Here is a 23,370-nt window from a genome sequence, read left to right as displayed (position 1 = left end):
AACATTGTGCATAAATTAATGATTTATTTATTTGGCTAATAACTTTCACATTCTTGCTTATATTTATCTAGGCTAAAGGCCATCTGTAAAATGCCCCGCAGCTGTAGCCAGTGCTAAAACAGAGTGCCTTGGAACCAGAAATCAATGTCCCTGAAATGAACAAGTGGACAAGTTACTAGGTTCAGTCACTCCACACAACCATTTCTTGATCACCAAATAGATGAAGTAGGCGTCCGCTAACGGAAACATTTGAAAAGGCCACATGCAAACCCTTTCATTGCCGTCGATTTAGACAGGCTAATTTTAAAGTCACAACTGACCACGCACAAAAAATAAAAAACCTTTGGTCAGACTAGGGAATGTGAGAACGATCACATGCTATCCAGATTTACACGACAATAAACCACAATTAGCTATGATAATGGCGCCAGAAATAATTGATAAAGTGTCTTATTTCTCTTTGTATACAGAAGGCAAAATAGACACCCTCAGTGAGATCGCACTGTGGTACAAAGCCTCTGCCCAGAAACACCAGCCCTGATTGTGCATTTTACATTTAAGGGGGGGAGGGAATATGTGCTCCTTTAATGCAAATCATCTTTACACAAATAGATTTGCAGGCTCACAAAGCCCCCGCAGACCTGACCTCTCCCTACATAGTTCGTAGCTGTAAGCTTGGGCAAGCGGCTAACCCAAAACCCACGTCCCTAGAGCAGATATTATCCGTGAAAACGCCTTGAAAAATCAGTCACAACTCAGGGCTGTTTTAAGAAAAGTCCGATTAGGAAGGGCTGGAACTAGCCTGCAACTAATCTCCGAGGCCTTCATGCCTCCCTGGCGAGCAGCGCCCCAATGCCATGTGCAATTAACAGAAAAGGACTCGGAGAGAGCAACGCTGAATTGAATGTGCAGACTTAAAAAAAAAAAGTTAGCACTTGGGCAACTCTGAGGGCGCCGCAGAGGGGGAGAGAGATCCCAGAACTGTTAGATCAACGTGCCCGTCTGCCCGGGAGGCTGACACCATCCTGCCGCGAGTCCGCCCAGCAGAGCAGGTTTAACCGGGCCAAATGCAAAGCGCCAGGGCCGCCTTTTGTGTGCAGCCCCATAAAACAACTCCAGGCAGGTAAAACTCCTCCGAGCCTGGCGTGCCTCTTGCACTAGCAGGCCACCAGCGCTGCGCACCTCCTGCCCACTCCCCCCCAGGCGCGCACCCACGCACACTAGATCTTTCCCCCGTCAAGAAAGGTGTTGGAGACCATGGAGACCGGAGGAGGGGGAGCCCCGTCACGTACCAAAGCCCAGGGCAGCAGCAGCAGCCAGCTGGAGCCCAGCGAGGTCACGTTGTGTCTCAGACCCAGCCAGATCCCCCGCCAAAGGTTCCCCTTCCCTGTTGCCCGTGGGGAGAGGAAGGAAATGGGGGGAGGAAAAGCTGCTGGGGGAGTCCCCCCCGCCGGTCCAAACTGCCTCCCCGGCCAGAGAGCAGCAGCGCCAGACAAAGGCGAGCCTTGCAGAGAAAAGGGGACCCGCCAATACCGGGCTGGGAAAGGCGGGGACGCGCCGCGCGGCTGGGAGGCTAGTGGGGTCCGGCCGACCAAGGGGGCTCGGAAACCTGCCCTGCTCAGCTGGCCTGGCGGGGAGGAAGAGGAAGCCGAGCGAGGGGGGGAGGGGAGACAGCGCCATCTTTTCCTGGCACAGCCACACAGCCAGCGCTCGGCTCGGCCACGGTGCCTCTCGGTTTCTTTTTAGCAGCGGAAAACGTGCGATTAGCAGGCAGCCAGGCGGAGCCGCCCTCCCAGCCCCGCGCCCACACAGCCCGCAGCTCGCTCCCCCCTCCCTCCGCGTGATCCCGGCGCGCAGCCTCTCGCTGCAAAGCCAGATCGCAAAACAACGCCTGCCCCAGCCTGAGCGCGGCCAGCCAGGCCCCGGGGTGGGGGGCAGCTGCGGGCCCGACCTCCCTGCGTGTCACAGCGCTGCTGCGAGTGGGCACTCGCCCCTGGAGCCGGAGCTCCGCGCCCCCTGCTTTGCACAGCTGGCCCCGGGGGGCGAGCCCTAGCCCTGCCGTACCCAGGGGTGGGCTGCGCGGTCACCGCTTCCGACAGCGGGGGCGGAGAGCCAAGGCCCGATTCCTCTCGCTTTTCACACCCTGCACCTTATCGCGGGGAAGCAGCTGGGCGATCCCCGCCCGCCCGCCAGCCAGGCAGCAGGGAAAGGAGGAGCCGGCGTTGCAACCCTAGAGCTTTACGCTCCCTCCTAGGGGAGGGGGAGCCGAGGCCCCGCTCCGGCTGCTGCCTCCTCCCTCGCGGGGCGAGGGTGGGGTGCGCTCCCAGTTCTCCGCTTCTGGGGCCCGACCGTGTGTGTGTGTGTGGGGCGGGGGGGGGTCCTCTCCGGGCGAGAGCTACCGCCCCTGAGCCGGCACAGCAGCCCACAGCCCCCTGAATAGCGCTTTATTATCCAGCGCTCAAACCCCTCATTGTGCTTGGCAGAATCACCTGCCTCCGCTGGAGCCGGGCGCGGCAGTCCGGGCCATACGGAGCTCGCGCCGGCCCGGCCCGGCCCGGCCCGGCTCGGCTCGGCTCTCCCCGGGGCGCGGGAGGAGGGGCAGGCAGCTCGCGGGCGCCCCGCACACTGGCTCGCCCCGGGAAGCCTGGTCAGGCAGCGGCGGCTCTGCTCTGGCTCCGACGAGTCCCACACAAGCCAAGCGCGCGGCCGCCTCGCGGACCTGCTGCTGCCTGGGGGTGGGTGGGGAATTTAAACGGGGCGGGGGGGGGGCTGAGCCTGGTGAGGGGGATTTGATGGGTGGTTGGCTGAGCCGGGGGAAGGAGGGGGTTGGGTTGGCTGCGCTTAGTGATGGGGGATTTGAGAGCGAGAGAGAAGGGGAGGGAGGTGTTGGCTGCGCTTGGTGAAGGGGGATGGGGGGGCGGCTGCCGCTCATGCTGGGGAATTTTTCTGAGGGGAGGGCTGCGCCTGGGCGTGAGGGGGGATGTGGTGTGGGGGTGTTGATAGCGCCTGCCGAGGGGTATTTGATAGGAGGTGGGAGAGACAGCTCCTTGTTTCTAATAAAGGAAAGGACTTTTATTGAAGGATAAATGCAGGGAACGAAAGTAGTGTGGGTTGCGTCTGGTGAGGGGGGGATTAGACGGGGGCAGCCACTACCCTTGGTGAGGGGGGATTTGGTGGGGGCAGGGATGGCTGATCCTGGTGGTCGGGATATGATGGGGAGAGGGTTGGCTGGCCCTGATTGCTGGGCGGGGGGGCTTGATGGGGGAGGGTTGGCTGGCCCTGATTGCAGGGGGGGGTTGATGGGGGGGGTTGGCTGGCCCTGATTGCGGGGGAGGGCTTGATGGGGGAGGGTTGGCTGGCCCTGGTGGTCGGGATTTGATGGGGGGAGGGTTGGCTGGCCCTGATTGCTGGGCGGGGGGGCTTGATGGGGGAGGGTTGGCTGGCCCTGATTGCGGGGGGGGGGTTGATGGGGGGGGTTGGCTGGCCCTGATTGCGGGGGAGGGCTTGATGGGGGAGGGTTGGCTGGCCCTGGTGGTCGGGATTTGATGGGGGGAGGGTTGGCTGGCCCTGATGGGGGTAGTGTGGGCTGCCCCAGGTTGGGGAGTTGATGGGGAGTGCGGGCTGCCCCTGGCCAGGGGCTGTGTGTGTGAGTCAGGGGGTGGGGAGGTGTCGGCTGCGCCTTGCCGGTTGGGATTTGATAGGGGCGGGTAGGAGACAAGTCTCCTGTTTCTAATAAAGGAGCCGGCTTTTATTGAAGGATAAATGCAGGGAACAAGAGTCGTGTGGGTTGCAGCCGCCGAGCTTCGTTAGCTGCTGATGTGACTGTGAAGAGAAAACGCTTCGCAATCATTTGAGAGCGAGAAACGCCTGGGAAGGAGCCCAACACCCCCTCCTGCCCCCCGGAGAGCCCCCCCCCACATCCTCTGTTGCAGTCGCCCCAGACTCAGTAGCTGAGGGTGTCTGGGGAGCCAGGAGACGCAGACCCTGCTAACGGCTGGGCTTGGGGGCTTGCCAAGTTGCTGTGACTTAGGGGAACTCTGGGGATGACTAATCGCCTAGGGCTAGGGCTTAGCGAGGTGGTTTTTTGTCATCAGCTGCTGACCCACTCGCTACGAGAAAATAACTGCGGCGGGTTTCTGAGAAGGAGCCTGGGGCTGCGCCTGGCCTCAGGGAACTCCCCTCTCCTCGCATGGAGATCAGCTCTGCGCCCTCAGCAACTGCCTCGGCGGGGCTGCTAAGCCGGCCGGGCCCGGCGTGCATCAGTGTGTGCGCTCCCAACTAGGAGGGGACGGGGTGTGGGGAGGGTGTGTTATGGCGGAGGGCTGCGCTGTCTGTCTAGGCTGAGCCAGGGTTTGCGAGCTGCACCCTGCGGGGCATGACCGGAGGGAGAGAAGTGAAGAGGAGCTGCCGAGGGCGGAGACTCAGCAGGACCAGGCCCTGTGGCCTCGGTTTCTTGGAGTGGTGGGAGAGGGTGTCTTCATGCCTGGGCCCTCTTCTCAGCATGTGTGGGAAGGGGATGAGGTGGAGGAGATTCCTGGCTCTTCCTGGATTTAAAGTCTGGTCGTAGGGGATGAGTGAAGGGATAAACATGTCCCGATTCTGTCCTGGTGGAAAGATGGAATGGGGGTGGTTGTGCTCAGAGGAGTGTCACTTCATATTCCAGGCTGGTTGTCCTATGCCTATGTGTCTGGTGGTGGGGGCTGTATATCCTGCGTCTTTCCGCACTGTCTTCCGAGTTCAGAGGTGCTGAATGTCTCCAAAAGTTACATTGGAGAAATTGTGTGTCTGGGCCTGTCCGGCTGGAGAAAGGGGCTGCATGTCCTTTTACTTCTATTCCAGACCGCGGTGTCTGGGGATGTGCCTACAACAGGGGATGGGAAGAAGCCGCCTTCTTTTAGCTCCAATGAGAAGCAGATAGCATATAAAATAGGGTGAAATTGTAGAACTTAACTAGATGTATAAATCTGAGAAAGCCCTCTCTTTTGTGAACGACTTTTTTTTTAAAAAATCTACTTCTGCACTAGTTCAATCTGCAGCCAGTCCTATGGCATTTCCCCCGTTTTTAACTCTAAAAAGGCCTGTAAAAAGTCAGTAGAGGCTCTTATTTTATATTAACAATCACCATATGTTGACACTGTTATGTGACCCTCCCAGATACAGCTACCTGTTTAGTTTCAACTCAGTGAGTGGTTAGTAAAACAAAGACAAGTCCCCTAACTACTAAAATAAAAGCCTGGCTAGTAGCTCAGTGTAGTGAGTGAGAACAAAAGCTCTGATGCACAGTAAATCTTAATTATTCCTAGTTTTATTTAATTTAATCAATTACGTGAATAATTCTGGCTTCCAACAGCCACATTTAGAAGAAAACCTTTACTGACTGAGCTACTGCTTTGTTTTAGTTATAGAAACCGGTGGAAGGGAACTTGGTTGTGAATGCCTTTTTTAAACTGAAAATACTTTTATTTTCCTTTGGCTTTTTGAAGCTGTTTTCGAAATGAACATTTCAGAGATAAGAGGTGACAGATCCAAATCGCTGGGGGGAGGTTGTAAACGGACGTTTTGCCCCAGCTTACTGATATCTTATCTTTCACACTTGCAGGGCGAAAAAAGTGGCTTATCTTTGTACCCACCCCCCTCTTGCCTTAATTGCTAAAAACACTGCGAAGTGTTAAGTACAGGACTAAGGAATCTCTCGGTGTCTTCCATGAAAATAATTATGTTTAAAAATTTGGAGATGTTCTCTGTACAAACACAGAAACCCTCCTATGCTTTCCCTCCGCCGTGCTTTAAGGCTGCACATATCCATCTCAAACGTGTGCATTCAAGTTAGGAAAACCGCTGCTGCTGGGCTTGCAGCTGAACTGAAAATCCAGTCACTTAATACCAGTCAGCCCACAAGGACGAGTCATTGGTACATTCTGTCGTTTTCACGTTTAATTCTAAAGTATGAACTTACAGTCACCTCTAAAATAGATAGAATAAAATCCCTGTTTATCAAACCAATAGCAGAATTGTACTGGCTCTTCAGAAACAGGATTAGCTCATGGCTTTACTCCCCCTTTAAAATAAGGTAGCTGGAGGTGATTCACCGATTGTATCAAATTATTAACATATAAGCTAGTGTCTGCAAAAACACGCTTTAAAATAATGGCGTTTCCCCCTTCCATTGTATGATATTTAAACTCTGGAGCTTGGTGGATATTTGGTCGTTTGTCTGTGTCACATGCAGGCCGCTAATGGCTGGGATTCCAGGCGCTGTGTATTGCGCATTACAGAGATGCCTGGTACATCCTGAAGGGTCTGATCAGTGTTTTCAGTATAAAACCCCATCATGGAGGGTTTATAAATCAACTGCAAAAATTAGCTGCAGACTCAGACGCAAAGGGCTTTAATTTAAACACGAATTTAGCAAGCGATTAGGGCGCACAGAGATTGAATTGCTCTGTTCACAGCTCAGATTCTCTCCGTAGTAGTTTCAGTGTCTGCATGCACAGTCCGTGTATGCTACCAATATTTAGATCATTGCGTTGCGACCTAGAGTATAAAAAGGGCTGTAAAACCAAAATAGTGTATTCTATTTTTTATTCCCTTTAAGAATTCTCCTCCCCCGCCTCCCTTCAGCCCCCTGCTTCGCAGCTGCATCTTCCTGCTAGGAAAACTGGACAGGATTTCAGACAGTAGTCCTTTCAGAACCTGTCAGCATCGCTCCTTGATTGGTTGTCAGAGCACTGGGAGGCGAACCCTCCCCCTGGGGATGGGCATGCTGCTGCTTCCCCGGCACCCCAGAAGTGACAGGCAGAGTCTGATAACACAACTCTGCTCTCCAGTGTGCCAGCAGAAAAAGCTACTCTTTGCTCACCAGTGCCTTCCCTAACTATTTCTAGTGTTTTGAACCAACAAACAATCAAAATGGCTGAAATATTAAACTTCAAGAGGTAGCTACTGTTCACTCGCTATATATGGTTTTGTTTTGGAGATATTAATCATGGTTTTCCCAATATGCTTCCCAAAAGACGAACTCGAAGGGACAGCCTTCTTTGTCCAGGAAGCACGTATCTTTATGTAATTTACCTATTCAAGGAGCTGATCAGGTACATGATACATAAAACTGCCTAAGTAGAGAGAATGGAGGGATAAGTGTACTAGTCTGGTGACTACAGAGTATTTCAGGAAGGTGGGAATTATTAAATTAGTTTGTTACAATTTTGTGTGGTTTCTGCCATGTACCAAAAACAGCCAGGAAACAGACAAACAAGGCTGACACACTATCCTTAAAGCTTTTGCTGGGTTTGTTTCCTTAATATTATAAATTAAGGACTGAAAAACAGCCTCAACTTTGAATTTTCTCTCTGATGCGGATGAGTGTCACAACTTTGATAAAACCTAAACATATTTTTCCTATTTGGTTATTGAATGATGCTGATCTGTACAAGCCATAGACTTTGCCATTATAATAGTTATTATTCAGGGTTTTTAACTGTGAGGTACCAAGTAATCAGACCTAAACCTGGAACACAAATTATAAAACTGAATCTTTTGTTGTTAGTTAAGATGGTTTAAAACATAGTTGGGAGATATCAAAACCACGGATACTGTTTTATTGAGTGGGGGAAGGATGTGAAGCAATATTTTGGTCATTTCCCTTTGGAAACAATCTCAGACCGTAGCCATAAGGAACTAAAACTGGATCTAATATGAACAGAATTGCCCTGTGCTACAAAATACAATTATAGGAGTTGTAATATGAAAACTCACTTTGATTTCAATGGGAGTCTGTAGGATTTTGTAACAATATGCTGGCATTGTGTCAGGCCTGAAAGAACTACTGTACAGACCCTGCATAAGGCTGACTGAAGCTTGTCTTGCTTTGTTATTCAGATTTCTCCACGTCCATTAAAAACAGACTTACAATTTGCAAGGATAAAGGTCTGGTTTAAGACACACACTGGCAGGACAATTCAAAGCTCAGGATAGTGATCGGTTATATGTAGGCTTTTTCATGGCACTAATCATCATAGTTTCTGAGCACCACAAATGCATTATTTAATGTATCCCACAGTACCTCTGTAAGGTGGGGAAGTATTATTATTACCATTTTGCAGATGGAGAACTGAGGCACACAAAGATTAAAGTCCCAATCTAGTGCACTAGCCATAAGATTTTCTTTGAGGGCTGGTCTGGGATTTAACTGTCACCTTCTAGTCTAGAAGTAAGAGTGATAACGGAGGTACACACAAATTTCAGAATAAGGTATTATTTGTACTATTGTGATTCATGGAATGGCAGGTAAATGAAAGAGGGAGTGAAATAACCTCCTTTTTAAGGCCTCATGTTAGAAGTCCCATTCTACCGTTAACAATGGATTTGTCTTTACGAGGTTGTTAAGTGCTTAACGTTATTGGAACAGTTGTGTTTGTGAACGCATTCTCACCATACTTTATAAAAACATCAGCGCAACGACCCCAGCGTCTGTGTACGGCGGCGCTCTCTCTAAGCTTTCATTGAAATCCTTCCTTCACTGAGTGCAGTGTACAGCGGCCTGACCTCCGGGTCAGCTCCCTTAAGGGCTCGTGGGAGGGGGAAGGCGGCCTGATAGTCTGTAGGCAACACTAGGCTCTGAATTTACCGAGGCGTTGCCTTCATCGGCTTGAAGGAAATGCAGCCCTGTGCGTTCAGAAGAACCGAGCCAACCCGGTTGAGGGATTGAACTGCAGCTCCAATGGCTTCACAGGGAAGTGTGGATCACATCTGCCACTCTCCAATTGCAAAGCTTTGGGACGTGAAAACAACAATAAAGCAGACAGAAGAACAAACACGTTTCTGTTCCTCCGAACAACGAACAAAGTTAAAGAAAGTAGTTTTAAAAAATAAAAGAGTGATCAGTTTGGTCTTTTCTCAAGATAATTTGAACAGGAATAGTTCTAAAAATACGTGTGAAACAGGGCCCTTTTTAAACTAGGGACGGGGTGACTGTTTCATTACAACATGTAGCTTTCATATACACTGTGAATCAGGAAATGTAAAGAAGAAAATATTTTTTTACAGAGAATTAACTCAATCCAATTGCAGACTTTACCCACAAGGAGAGGGGAACCTATAGTTCTACCTTTCAAGTAAAAAAAAAAAAAAAAGCAATTTAATTAGGTTTTTCCCCAGGGGAACAAAAATACCAGAGGCCTTTCCTCCAGCTCTGTGTCTGTAACTCACGTATGTTCAGTCTAATAACTTTTAATGTCTAGCCCTAAAACGTCTTTATAAAAAAAAAATCGCTTTACAAGGTAATAGGCCAGGTGTCCTTCTGCTTGTTATCTGAGATTAAAAAACCTGTGTGATAGTTTTCAGATGTAAACCCAATAAACCTGGAATAAAATATAGAAACTTTTTTCAGTGTTTGAATGTGAACCCTTGGTATCATCACAGTGGAAAACATCTCAGATGCTCAGTATATGCCTAAGGCACTTGCAACTCTTTTCTTAAGCCTAGATATCTACCTACTGCTTAAAAATCCCATTTCATTTGCATCAGCTGTTTTTAGAGGCTTGAAGGCAAGGCAATTCAGTTGTGTGTCTAGAGTTTCGGGTTTCAAACAGTTGATATTTCACTTCTGCTTTGAAAGGGACGATATTTTTAAATAGACACATACCGTGGAAAGCTAAAACAGTATGAATAAAATCTCACAGAATACCAACTCTATTGTCAGAACTTTTTAATTTTTTATCTGCCTGGTAAAACGCTGTTGGTTTCTAAGATTCACGACTTCAGTTGTTTTTTAGTCCAGTCTTCTTTAGGGAACTTCTGTTTTTCCACCTTTAAAGACAAGTCACTCCTGTCATTACAAAATACATCTTTATGAACCAATACCTTTTGTTCCCCCTATTGAATAGACGCCTTTTTTAGTCAAGATTAAGGGTTTGTAAAAGTACTAAGGTGAACACGTTATTCAATTTCTCACACTGAATCCTCCACGTAGAGATGAAAAATACAATGGGTTAAATTGCCTACGTTAACCGTGCTCTATCTGGACAGAATTAACAAAGAACAGTACTAATAAAGGCCCGCTTCTGCTCCCATTAGATGCAATGGCAAAACTCCAAGTCACTTCTATGGGACCGGTATCGGGATCCAAAGATTACTTGTGTGAGTAAAGCGAGCAGGATTTCCCCCTCAGCATCCTTAAATGGGGGTAGGGTTATGCTGTAGTCTCTCTTCTGCTGTTAATTTCAGCTACTAACACTATGAAAAATGACGGAGCACTTTGTATACCTATACCGCTAACGCAGAGCAACCAAATGTATGAGTATCTGTCAAATCGGGCGTTAAGAACATGAAATTTACCAGCTGAGCTGCCTGAGCCAAAAGCTGCGCTGCCAAAGTAAATAGATGCAGTAGATAACCACCAACCCAGCGATTAAAGGGCTCCAAAACCTATGCAGAAATCTTAAATCAGCAGTAGAAAATCCAGGAAGGAGAACTGCGTTCTCCAAGCGCCACCCCACCCCACTATTTCCAAACAATTCACACGCCATGAAAATGTGTTAAGGAGTCTCCGACTTGGATCAGGCAACAGATTTATAATCAGAGTGGCGTTTCCACGCCGAAAGGGAAGCCGTTGAGATACGGTGCTTTTTAAAAAAAGGGATCAGAGGGGAAATGTGGGGAGAAGTAGAGCAGTCCAGTGGAGGGGTGCGTGTGATGAGAAGGAGAAGCTGAGCGTTGCGATGTGGAGAAAGACATTTTTGGGGCAAGGGCTGCCGGGCGAGGGACGCAGTACGGGAAGGGGGCGGGGGGGGGAGCGAAGTAGAAAGTGTGTTTTGGAGAGGGAGGGGATAAAGGCAATCTTCCACTGGAGAACGATTGTCAATGAGAATTTAAAAAGGGCCTATGTTGTGGCGTGGGGGGAGGTGGGGAAAGCACTTGGGACGGAAAAGCTGGGGAGGGCCGGGAAAGCCGGGGGGGGGGGGCGTGTGACTGAGAATGGAGAGTCTGATGGGGCAGCGGCGGGCTTGATAAGGAAACCGTGTACTTCGGGAGTGCCAAGGAGAGCGAGCGGGAGGGAACAAAGGGGCACTTCCAGCTGGGGAAGGGGTGCTGCGGGTGGGGCTGAGGGGCGGAAGAAAGAGAGCGCTTCGCCGGCGGGGGAGGGGGAGTCCCCTCACCTGAGCAAGCGGGGGCGATTCGGAGTAAGACTGGCAAGGGGGAATAAAGAGCTTCCCCCCCGCCCCAACACAGCCCCTCGGGAAGGGGGCTGCTGCGAGCGGATGGAGGCAGACCGGCGAGCCGGCGGCTGCTCAGACAGGGCCCGAGAGCCCACGCCACGCGCGGGAGCGGGAGCGGGGCTGAGCCCGGGAAGCGCGCGCGGAGCAGGAGCAGGAGCAGGGCCGGGTCGGGTCGGGCCGGGCGCTCCCCGGCGGCAGCGTGCTGGGGCTGAGCGGCGTCCGGCGGGCTGTCTGGCTGAGCGAGCTGCTGCCGCCGCCGCCGCCGCCGGGCTTTGACAGCTTGGCGGAGCGGAGTGAGCGGAGCTTTATGGTAATTGCGGTTCTCCACTGGCCTTCTGGGTAGCGAGCAGGGGAGCAGCGGGCGGGGGAGACACTTTCCCCTCAGCCGCTGCTGGCTGAGGAGAGCGCGGAGTCTCCCCGGGACGCCCTCAGCTTTGGGGCGGGGGGAGCGGGGCCGCGGGGCCGCCCGCCCGACGGGACGGGACGGGAAGGGGGAGCCAGCCCCGAGGTGCGGCCGGCCGGGGGCAGGGAGAGAATCAATTAAGGGACGAGAAAAGGCTCGGAAGGGAAACGCGGGCGGGGGGTAACTTGCTCCGGGAGAGCGCGGCGGCGGCGCTGCTGCTGCTGGCGGCGGCTCCCTCAGCGCAGCGCCCGCCCGCTGGGGGGAGGCGGGGGCGGCGGCTGGAGGAGGAGGAGGAGGAGGAGGAGGAGGAAGGGGGGGGGATGTGAGGGGAGCGCGGCGTGCAGCACACGGAGCCCGGGCTCCCAGCGGCAAGGGGAGGAAGAGCGGCTTTCCCGGCGGAGGGGGATTAAATCCCCAGCCACACACACAAAGCCGCGGCCAGGCCACTGGAGACGCCGGCCCCGCGGCGGGAGCGCGATGTAGGAGGGCAGCCGGCGCCGGCAGGGGACACTCAGCCCGGAGCAGCCAGCAACATGGCGCTGCCAGCCCAGCGCCCGCAGCCCGAGTGAGCCTGGCGGGCTGCGGAGCCCAGGCAGCAGCAGCAGCGTAGCCCTCGCCGCGGCCACCTGCCCCGCCAGCCTCTGCTGCTGCCCCCCGCGCGGCACGGAGCGCCCCCGCCCAGCGCCGCAGCGCGGACACACGCCCCGAGAGAGGGGGAGGGGAGCAGCAAACTTTTTGCATCCACCCAGCCCGAGCTTCCCTTCCGGGGAGAGGAGGGGACTACAGCCCCGGGACCCGGGCGGCCGCACTCGGCGCTGCTGCTCTCCCTGCCGGAGCACAAGGTCAGTGCTGCGCGAAACCTCGCTGCTGCGCGGAGTCCGGAGCGTCCCTTCCCCGCGGCCGGCGGGGCTCTGGGGAGCGGCCCGGCCCGCCCTAGCGCTCCCCTGGGGGACGTGGGGCGAGGGCTCGCTGTGTGGCGGGGCCCAAAGGGCTGAAATGGGCGAGCCCAGCGGGGCGAGGGGGTGGCAGGTAGCCGTCGCTGGCCGCCTGGGGGCGGTGGGGCCTCCTGGGGCGAGCCTCGCGGGCGTGGGTGCCGCGGAGAGGAAGTTTGTCGGCAGTTGGCTGGTAAAGATGCCCCCGGGGAGGCAGGGTGGGGTAAGCAAAGGGGAAGCTGCCGGTCGCGCTCTGTCTGCGCCCCAGCAGGAAAGAGGAGGTGGGGGGTTCCCGTCGTGTCTCGCTTTCCGATCTGGAAAGGGCTGTGAAAGCCCCACCTCTGGCAGCCGCCACGGCTTGCTCCCAAGGGAAGGGGGTGGGGGACACTTTTAAATCAGGGGAGAGGGAGGGCACGTACTCGGCTTCCCCTCCACGCCAGTGCATCTGGTGGAGAAGCCCAAGCGAGAAGAGCCACATTCATGGGGAAGAGGCTGGGGCTTTCAGGCGCTGGTTGTTCCAGGGCCAGGTAAAGGGTGGACTTTTAACGCTGTTTTTAAAGGAGCTGCTGCGTGAGGTTTTCTCGTTGATTTGCGAATGCAAAGGGGTTTTTGTTCTTTGAAGCTGGGGGCGGCGGGGGGGAGGAAAGAGAGCCAGTCACCGTGGTTACCCATTCAAAGATCATTGCTGGTATGGGGTCCGGTCTGATGTAGAAGTTTATTCATTTTAAATCTAGTTTTTAGTGGAAAAAAAAACTACAGGGACGATAGGAACTTGCTATCAAAGGCTGATCAGGGAAGGACAGACAGGTCTATTTTCTGCAAGCCCTCGCCAACTCTGAGGCTGGTCTGCGCAGCATATGGGGCATGTATTTGATGTTCGTGAGGCGAGTCCGGGGGCGATATTTGCGAAGGTTTCACGTTCCTCTTTTTTTTCCTCTCTCTCTCTTCCTTCCTTTCTTCTTTCCGCGATGTGTGTAGGATCCGAGGTTGCGGGCGGGCGGGAGGAGGGGAGGGGGGAACCAATGACTGGTGTAACACTGACGAACTGTGGGATTGTGTTTAATGGTCTCGCCTCAGAGCTTGTTGCAGCATTAATTTCTTCTAATGAATCTTTTGCAGAAAGTCCGCTCATTGCTTTCATCTGCTCCTCGGAGCCTGCAGCTTTGCATTCGTGTTTTGTATTAAAAACGAAAAGAGCCTAGCCCGCCTACAATGTGGTAGCGAAGCCTGGTTGTTTCAAGGCTTTATTAACTTTTCCGTGGTGAAGAGGTCATCGCTCCCTATAAAGTGGGGATTGGCAAAGGGCTGTGTAGCCGACCGTACTAGTACGATCTGGGAACAAAGATAAAAAGGAGGAAACCTCTCCATAAGGTGGTGTTAAGTACAGTCTTGAGTATTTCTTGCCGTGGCGTTGGAAACAGACACCAGACACCGAAATCAATTGTTACTGGGTGTTTAATTCAGCTTTGCCAACAGAATTGCATTCCCCCCACCCCCAATCGCAGAACATTTACATTCTGTTAACCTTGGAGAATCGTGTCTGGCTGCTTCTGTCACGCGAGTCCATTAATGTAGCTTCTTCACTGAGACGTTGGTGCTTATATATTTGTCTAGGATTCGGTGCAATTGCATTTGTACACACGGATTAATTTTCCTTTCAGTTTTTAAGTGGAAGCCGTCAGTTTTTCTGAGAGGAAGACAAGGCAACGGGCACCTTAACTGCTTTTGGGGGGATTAGGAAGGCGGGTGTATGGGGGCGGGGGGCGTTCAGGCAGGGGTTGCAGTTCCGCTCTTTGAATTGCTGTCACAAATATGTGACTGAGAGTATGCTCTGGATCAATGAGTTGCACAGCTCATTAGCTATTTCCCAGCTTTTTGCAGGATTGGACCTCCACCTCTAGTACCGTCCCTCTTGAATACGCAACTCTTAGGGAGAGCTAGAGACAGAGCAACACTTCAGTTGACTATAGATGGGTGTGAAAGAGCGTGATTAAGAAACATTTAAATTTTCAGGTTAATAGGTTTGTTCACTGGGGGAGGGGGTTGTTCTTGTTCTGCCTTCCACACTGACCCTGTCTTTCTCGAAGGGCGGGGAAGGCCCTGGCACTTTGAGCTAAGTGTTATGGTCGTGGAATAGAAAAAGTGTGTATCGTAGCAAACGCTAAAAGAGCAGACAAAATCCTATTTGTCAGGCATGAAGGTGGGCTGTTTTGAAGGCTACACATGTACAGTGAAGGATTATGTTGCGGACACTGTTTCTTTATTTCCTTCGCCATTTCTAAGGTGAGTGGCGGAGGCTGAGGGACCGGGAAAGGGCTTCTCCTGGTATTGTTTGTCCGTCTGTGATAGATCGGTCTAGACAGCCGTTCAGGCTCCCTGCGAGCTCAAGAACCGGAGCCTGAAAGGGAGAGTGGGGGGACCGAGAGGAAAAGGTCACGGCGGTATTTTTTGTTAACCCTTAAAGATGAGGAAAATCTAGATGGCTGGAGTAGTTAAAAGAACCCGAGAAGCGATTGGAAGGAGCCCGGAGGGAAAAGGGGCAGCGCTGTGGATCGTGGGCTTACCCCATGCATCTAATTGCATTTTAAGAGCTGTTTCCCACAACAGGAAAAGAGTTTACGAGGCGAGTGCCAGATTATTTCGTTCCCAGAAGTTTCCTCTGTTTAGAAACTCTGAGGAGCGCGTTAACCCCGTGTCAGATTGGTGCGGGGCCAGACAAACACAGAGGGGCGCACAAAGGCTGAGCCTGGCGTGCAAGGGGCCCCGCGAGAGAGCAAGCGAGCGAGCGGAGCACGCAGTTCGTGTTTCCCCATCTCTTCTCTCCGCCCCCCTCCCCCGGGTCACGATGGAAAACCCACAACGGAGATTCACAACCACTCCGGGCGAATACCGAAAGGAAAGCGAGTTTCCGCGAGAGCTTTTCAGATCGGATCAACTTCTCCCCTCCCACCCCGGAGCCCTAATGACCTGGGGGTGGGGAGGGAGTCGACTTTGTTTTATAGCACGGGCTGCCCTCGGTTTGTTTAATGTATACACGGAAAGGCAGGCAAACCTACCTCAGGTTGTTTTGAAGCACAGCGGACTTCACAGGGAGGGTCATACCTCGTGGCCCGAAAAGGCAAACAGGGACTAAGGCTTGCGTTCCTGTTTGGGTTACTTTGAGTAGCGTATGGGTTTTCCTTTTGTAATAAGACGTTGTCAGTGGAATACAGGCGACCGTGTTGTGTAAGCCTATGCGGTGCAGATTAAAAGGAGTTAAGGCTCCAGAGCCGTAGATAAAAGCTGGTTTGTGTTGGATTTGCCTGCAGCGCAGACCATCCTCATTCCTCTTTGTTTGAGCCCTGGCTCAGGGCGCTCCAGCCTTATTGGAAATATTCCCGAGGAGTCAGCGCGGAGCCAGGGCAGCAGGCAGCTCAGCGTTTATTTACACTTCACATCTAAATACATCTTTAATTAGATAGAAGGAACACCGGAAACGGTAGATTGGTTGCATATCTAATAGAGACGAGTACCAATAGACCCTACAGAATTTCCTTCTTCTCCCCTCCCCTCCCCTCCGCCCACCACCACAAAAAGAGCCCATGAAAACCAAGCCAAGAATCTGGAGACTGAACTGAAATAACCTCGTAATAAACCACACAGATCTCTTCTGAGGTTATTCTAATGTTAAAGAAGTACTTAACATATGAGAACTGAGGGCCCAAACTGCAGTGTACTGAGTGGTTAATAATATATTTCTGGGGTCTGTACTAGCCTGGTGGACACAGGCTAGAGTGCTGTGCACACTGAGTCCCTATCCTTCAGTACCAGGATGAAATCCTCATCTATAGACGCCTTGCGATTTGGCAAATTTCATAACAACCCTACCCAAAACAGTTCACTTTCTTCATAAACAGGGGCTTTTTAAAAAATCAGGACGGTTCATAGCCATTCTAAGCTAGTGTTTAGAGGATTCGGTAGAATCACCGATGGAGAATTTTGGTTAGTCCTAGGACTGAAAAACAATACACAAGGTTTAAATCACATTGGTCCGTAATTTGTGGACATAAAAAATGTAAGGCTGCCATTTAAAAAATTAAACAATCCCCACACTAAAGTCTAAATTATAGGAATGAAAATCTGTGACTTTTTTGTCTTCCAAAGAACCATAAGACTTTGAAAATTGAGTGGTTAAAGGACTAATTCAGTCTAAAGGCCTCATCTTGCTCCTGGTAGTGGGGGTGTAAAATATTGTAATTCCATTGACAAGGGAGTTAATTCCTGTTTTACTCAAGCCTTTTAATGTTGGCTGATGTACACAAAAGGCCACTCAGCTATCTGTTTGTAGGACTTGGATAGTGCAATACACTTCATTACACGGATGACATGTGATACTGTCTCTTACGTCTACATCTATAGCACATTTTAGTGTGGGCCTTTGAACAGCAGTGCACAGGATAGGAACAGCAGGCTTAATACTTCCTCCTTAAACTGATGTTGTTTAAAAATGAATGGTAGCTAGAATGAATGTTATGCTTCTTGCTTTTTGCAGTAATCTAACCACTCAGAGATCAAGTAGATTCCTTCCAGCGAGCCAGACTAACCCCTTTTAACTACATCGAAAAGCTCTCGCCCTGTGTGTATAATGAGAGGCAGAGGAGGCCTCATCTGCAGACAGGGGGAGTTCCCTTGTCCGTGAGCAGCACTGGCTACATGTAATCCTTGTGTCCTTTCACCGAAGAGGCTGATATGGAGTATTACTCTGAATCGACCTTTCCCTCAGACCTGTTCGGCTGTCAGGACTTGAACCTTTAGCTCGAACGATCTTTCAAGCAGAAGTTAATGAATGTTTCACAAGAGTTTCTCTGTCATGTGTAGCACCTTTTAATGGATGAGTTGACTAGTTAGGGACAGAAAGCAAGAAGGCCACCAGCTCACAGAAAATATTTCCCTGAGAGAAGTTCTGTTAATTTGCAGGAGGCGCTTCTATTTTTTCTTTTTGCCGGACAACAAAACAACCTTCAACTAGTATTAAGATTTTTCAAACTATTTTTTACCAGTGGGACAAGTTAATATTCTTTCATTACTACCTGCCCACATATATATTTAGAAATAGCAAACTAGCATACTAAGATGATGTAGGGCTTATTTTGGTGCTATTTTTCTGTATGAAATTTACCTTTATACGTTAATAGATTTGGTGCCCTGTGATTAGGCATGCAAGGAAGTCCGCTTGGAGAAGACCCTGACAGCATAAAATATAATTTGTGATCTGAAAGACAGTTTCCAGTATAATCTCATTATGCACCACAGACTCCTGGTGTTATTTTGTGGAAGGCGGACAATGATCAATTTACATTGACCTGGGGCTGGGCGAGCTTTTAGATGGTAATTGCCATATTGATTTGCATGCAGAGAGGAGACCTGTTAAAATTAAAGACCGGAAGCTAAATTAAACTAAATTTATTGTCTAGGTACAAACTAAAAGACCTGTTAAAGTGTAAGGTAGAGTTTAAGAATCTGAAACTTGGAGGGGAAAGATATTTACATTGCTAGTCCCTTTAAAAAATACATATTCTTAGAAAGTGGAATGTAAATGCCCAGTTCCGAGTGAAAGTATATATGCCAATTCTATTTCACTTAAGGATTGTTACTTTTTTTTTTTTTTAAAAAGTATAATAAAATCCTTGCTTTTTTTTTAATCTCCTCCCCCAAACTCTTTTGTGATTTTGTTTTGTTAGTGTGACAGTAAACACACACACACAAGCTTTATTTGGATAGGACAATTGAAGTAGAAAGTACAGACTCCACCAACTACACTGGAAATTCTTTGTATAGAGTTGAGCGTGACCCTTAGGAAAGAGAGTAGGTTAAAAGTTCCACTCTACCTCAGCACTCACACCAATAAGTACTTCATGCAAGTTTTATCACCTTAATTTAATATCAGCAAGATCACTTTTAATAATATCTAGCTCTTATATAGTATGTTTTATAAGTAGATCTCAAAGCGCTTTACAAAAAAGTCAGCATCCTTATCCCCATTTTACAGTTGGGGAAACTGAGGTAGGAGAGAGGTGAAGTGGTTTGCCCAAGCTCACCCAGCAGATTAATGGAAGAGACAAGATTAGAGCCTAGGTCCAGTGGTCTATCTAGTAGGCCACAAATTAACTTTTCCTTTAAACTATGCTTAGCAAACATGTAGAACTCCCATGCCACTGAAAACTGCAATAACATAACAAAGCTATATGCTATCATTCACTTTACAGATGTCTCAATGTATTTTAGTATGGTATAAGTATGTCAATACTTCCATTTAACAGTTACTTGTAAGAGTTCTGTCACAATTTTTAAAACAGATTAAACTCTTACCCTAAGTGTTCATTTAAAATACTCTGGAATGTATCACCTAGTGACCCTTGCCTTTAAATAGCTTCATACCACAAAATACTTAAGCTTGTGTTCTTAGTTTTAAAAGTCCAGACAATGGGACAATTGAACAAATGAGTACTCCAAAGTAATTGATGTTTGCATTCACACATTATCAGGAATGTTTTCATATTTTTGTATAAGTCCAACCACTCAGTAGTTCTATAGCATAGGAGCTAAACCGTATAGACATTTTACCTAAATAACTAAGAAAATATTACCATTACATCTAGGTTCATGCTTTGTGTTAGAACTAATACCCAAACAAAAACACTACCTGTGTGGGGGTTTCTTTTGTGCACCAAAGGGAAGGAGGAAAGAATTAAATTCATCCAGTTTTATATTTGGTTAGTTGTACTTCCTCTGCTAAGGTCGGATATTAGCTGATGTTAATCTGTTTTTTTTTTAATGCTGCAGCATATAGACACACGGAAGTGAATTAAGGATTGAGAGGCAGATTCTCAGTATTGCTTTGAATTCTCAGAAAACTTTTGAGTGGTATTAGAAGGGACAGAGAGAAATCCATTTTCACTGGAAGATTTGCTGCTGCTGTGACCCAAACATCTTCCACATGATAGTTTAGGACTTTGGATAGGTACCACCAGGGTTCCTTAATCCACCCACTGGTGCTATAGAATCTAAATTCATAGAAGTAGGGACCTTTTAATGCACATATTATTGCTAAGACAGACAGTAACATGTTTTTAGAGTCATACTATTGAACATTTAGGAGGGTATTTGAAATCACCTATAATCTGGGTACCATAGTGTGCCTACTAAAATAGTTGTGAACAGAAGTGTGTGCGCCTGCACGCAAACTGCACTCTGAATCTCCCTACCTCATTCATCCCTGTATCCAAATGTATTAGCCCTCATTGTGGGAACTACTTTTAACATGTCACTCCCAGCCATTATACATTGTTAGGGTCAAATTTAATTGGCCCCTCAGGAAGCAATACCTTTTACATACATCCCCAAATATATCAATCAAAACACTTTACAGGTTTATGTAGGGGCTTCATTAGCACAATTAACCATAGAGGTATCCATCTGGTACTCAAAACAGCCCCATATACTTTCCCTTTCCAAGGTCTGCCTGGATATAAAATCAGGGGAAATAAGACGTCCCAATTCCAGCCAAAGCAATTTGGTAGCTCAGAACAGTACTATGCAGCAGGAAGTAGTCCTCCCCTCATTTCTCCACTTCTTCTGGTCCAGTGAATTGTGACCTACCATATGTGTGGCCAACATTTGCTTCAGCCGTTTTAGCACATCCTCCCCAAGGCCTACATCTTTTGGGAGGATGGGCAAGGTCTGAGCTCCCTCGCAGCTTGGCCAGAGGGCCTGAGTGGAAGGTTGGCATAGGCATGTTTGAGGTAGACTTCAGCTAATGCTGACCCAAAATACATCTGCCTTTTTTAAAAAAAGAGCTGTAATGTGTTTTAATGGTAAACAGTATAATGGCTATGTGACTTGATGTTAAAAGGGCCCATTAAAAATAGCTGTTGGTAGCTGAAGTCGGAAGATCCAGTCGGGAAGAAAATATGTGAAATGTAAGTTTTAAACTATCACTTTCCCCATAAGTTAGTGAGGTGGGGAGAGAGGAGAGGGCCCTCCTGAGCAGACATTTCAAGGTTGTTTTATTTTAGCTATAGAAAGAACCCGTTACTATGAGATCGCATATTCAATAAACTGTATTGGCTCTCCTCTTTATACAAATTGCTGGTATGAAAGGAAAGCAAGCCTATATGCATGGAGGCAGGCATAAGCTAGTGAGATCAGGTTTCCGACTGAGCTCCCGGAGGAGAAGTGAGCATTTGATTGAAGCTACACTTGGTTCTTCGTTCCCAGGGGACAGCAGCCCTGAAACACGAGAGCTCTCCCTCCCTCCCTCCCTCTCTCTCTCTTCTTCCTCTAAAAGCCTTTGTGCTGAAAGAGCTTCAGTAGGCACGAATCGCTGGTCTCTCACAAGAATGTGTTGCAGCCTTTGCTGACATTGTTTTGTTAGCAATGGGTTTTACCAGGCAAGCAGATTCTTAGCTCCGTACAGGCAATGAATAGTCGATGCCACCAACCTGCAAATACCTACTGGAATAATTTACAGGGGAAGCTGGTTGGGAAGTTCAGTGCAGACCTACCATGTCAGTAGTAGCCACTGTGCCTGCCTTGAGAAACGTTAACCTTTAGCAATACTTGGGCCCAGATGACAATGCTCTTTTAAAACAAAACAAAAAATCGTCAGTCTTTTCTTGCAGCCAGTCACAAAGCTATATATTGTGCATCTGCGAGCCGGCTCTCAGTCTCTTTATCAAATTTAATCTATTTTAAAACTCTTAGGCGAATACGCTTATTGTTAAACATTTCTGTAAAGATATACATTCCAATTAATCATACATAATTTAGCCAAGAATAAATTAAATCAGTCAGTTCTAGCGAAATCTCCACCTTTCCCTTCGCAACAGAAAATTTGCACAGAATGGGAGAGATACTAGCACAAGTGTAATCAATGAAAGAGCAGGCAACTTATAGCTAAGCTGCTGTTTAATTATTGTACAGAGTATTTCACAAGGAAAGTTTGATTTGCATCAGAATAGTAGATTTTTAAAGTAGGAAAAGAGAAACTGCACGTGCATGATTTAAGGTCCAGTTTAGAAACATTCTTAAGACTTGAGTGGAATCAATAGAAGTGACCGTTTATTTTAACTGGATATATGGAGATAGAAAATAAAGTACTTCTTCTGTTCAAGTGTTTGGGACAATAAGGGATGTCCATTGTGGGATAATCAATAAATGTGCAGAGCTCAAAGCAAGAGGGAGGTGGAAGGGTGCAGGAAACCCAAGGGTAGTCATGTAAGTATGACGCACAGCCCCTTTCATTTGCTATGTCAAACTAGAGGCAAACAGATTTGACTCAATATCTTAAAATCTAATCGTAGTTACTTTACTCACTCCAAAAAGTCACTGGGGATATCAACCTGAGCAAAGCCATCTGGAATGGTCCATTATGTAGATTCGGTATTGTAATGCAGCTAAAGCGGATTGTTCCTTACTATAGGCCTTAATGATGGGGAAACTTTATAACAAAAATATCTTAAGTCATAAAGTGAGGTTTATACTTAAAGAGGAGCTGGGGTGCAATTTGCACCGATACTGACGATTATGGAAAGTCAGTTTAATACAAAATAAAGGAAACTTGTCCTCACCCCTATGGGGGCAGTTACTGGTATCCATTCAGTCGTGACATTTCTGCAGCAGAACAAGGGGCCTTAAGCTTCCAAACGCTACAATGACCGAGACATAGTGAGGGGCACGGCGTACTTTACAGGAGAAAGTCAAAGCTGCAGCTTTGGGGCTTCTTGTGACGGGAAATCAGAAACAATTGAAGTTGTGACAAAACTTTATTATCAAGGAAAAGAGTGTGTGCGCGCGTGCTTGGTCTGTCTGGAGTTTGGAGAAAAACTGAAATATCCTCTGGTGGGGAAATTAATAAAAGGAACTCCACTGTATCGGACAGCAGCAAGATTCTGTTCGAAAAATCGGATGAAACAAACAGAGTTCTCTCCACAGTAGGAGTGGGGTAGAGGGGGTTCCTTGTTTGGACTAAACCAGCTGCAGTAGTTGATGCTACAGCACTGAAGGCAGACACAATGCTGCTGCTGTTGGTTTGATCTCGAACTGTGGATTGTTAGTCTGGATTTAACTATGCGGTGTGTGTGGGGGGGATGTGAAGGCTGTTTACAGCTAGTGCAAATAATGTGACAGCTGTTGGAGCGCGAGTAGCCCGCGCCTCTTCGGCACCTACAACAAAGCTCTCACTATGCAGGCAGCAGTAGCACGGCAGAGCGCTCGCACAGATAGCGACCGCGCGGATCAAGAACTAATGAGCTGGGGGGGGGGGCGAGTTGCTTTTTAATGTAATAGTTCGCGAGAGGTGTGATTTTTCTCATCACAACTTGTGTGCACGGACCTGGGCTAAATTTCAGACAGACCCCCAGATATCGCAGTTGAGTAATACACCTGTAGGGGAAAAGCTCTTCCTGGAGTGGAGGGTCTCTCTAAAACAAGAGACTCTATATAGATATGACTTCAATTCCTTTTGTTAGACTTGAGAGAGAGTCTAAAGGTCAAATTCTGCCCTGGCCGTCAGCAAGGGCAAACGCACTGACAACAGCAGGCTGCTTTGGAGTCTAAACCAGCTCGGAATTTGGCAAAAAAATATGTTGGCTACTAAGCCCTGCTCCCTTTCCTGGAAGTGCTGAAATTTGCATATACCGGGCCAGATCCTATTGAAGGCAATAGCAAAGTTCCCGTTGCATTCCCTGAGAAGAAAAGCAGGCCCTGTGGTGCAGGGGATTGTACACATGGGAGGATGATGTTCTGAATTTCCCATAGACTGAGCTGACGATGTGAGATG

General features: G+C 48.9%; 1 protein-coding gene across 8 annotated transcripts in view; it reads left to right on the top strand.

Annotated features, from left to right (window-relative positions):
- Positions 1 to 1,102: 1,102 nt before the first annotated feature.
- The window catches only part of BCOR (BCL6 corepressor), a 78,855-nt gene continuing 56,587 nt past the window's right edge, over positions 1,103 to 23,370 (top strand). For 7 of the 8 annotated variants that reach the window (XM_073358437.1, XM_073358444.1, XM_073358483.1 and 4 more), the window contains exon 1: positions 11,937 to 12,461. The gene's annotated coding sequence lies outside the window, so the exon portion shown is untranslated. Of the gene's footprint in view, positions 1,124 to 11,936; positions 12,462 to 23,370 lie in introns of those variants that run through there. The other variant, XM_073358417.1, reaches the window with a different exon arrangement.

The sequence above is a fragment of the Lepidochelys kempii genome, chromosome 1, assembly GCF_965140265.1.
Source record: "Lepidochelys kempii isolate rLepKem1 chromosome 1, rLepKem1.hap2, whole genome shotgun sequence".
NCBI classification, from domain to species: Eukaryota; Metazoa; Chordata; order Testudines; family Cheloniidae; genus Lepidochelys; species Lepidochelys kempii.
This window is presented reverse-complemented; position numbering and strand designations above follow the sequence as displayed.